Raw genomic sequence first — 673 nt, 5'->3', positions numbered from 1 at the left:
TTTCTTGGAGTTCGCCCACAAACTTATCCAGTGATGCTTGTTCCACTTGAGATAGTCGGAACGGTGGGCGATGTTGCGGCTTAGCGTTAGGTTTTATGTTAAGATCGAATTCAGTGGCTCGATGTGGCGGTAACATATTTGGCAACTTATCCGGAAACACATCCTTGTATTCATCCAATACTTTTTGAACAACTTGAGGCACTTCGTTTTCTTGTTGCTCCGACATTGTAGAAATTTTCATAATCCAGCCCATGGGTTCTTCATCTTTTAATGCAAAGTTATTGACTTCCATTACTCTGTTTGTACGCCAATCAATTGTGGGGTTGAATTGGTAGAACCATGGTTTTCTCAATATCACCTCAAACGTTTTCGCTCCCAAATCCCATTCGGTTAATACTTGATCTGCAAATTTCCATCCATCAAACGTAACTACTGCTTGTACTTCGTTTACTACTCGGCGTGGCGTGGATCGACCGACAAAGCCCTCAATAAGTACTTCTTTCTTTCCAATTACGTTGACAGTTAATTGTGGACGGCACAGATTATTTGTAGCTCCACTATCGATCAAAATGCGGACAGATTTGTCGTTGATCTTCCCATTAACCGTCTTCAGTTAATTACTTGGTGACTTCTTTTTAATAAACATGATTTCTTGAGCAGCAAACATTTCCAA

The sequence above is a fragment of the Plasmopara halstedii genome (genome assembly GCF_900000015.1).
Source record: "Plasmopara halstedii genome assembly, contig: Scaffold_614, whole genome shotgun sequence".
Classification (NCBI taxonomy): Eukaryota; Oomycota; class Peronosporomycetes; order Peronosporales; family Peronosporaceae; genus Plasmopara; species Plasmopara halstedii.
Note: the sequence above shows the minus strand (reverse complement) of the source record.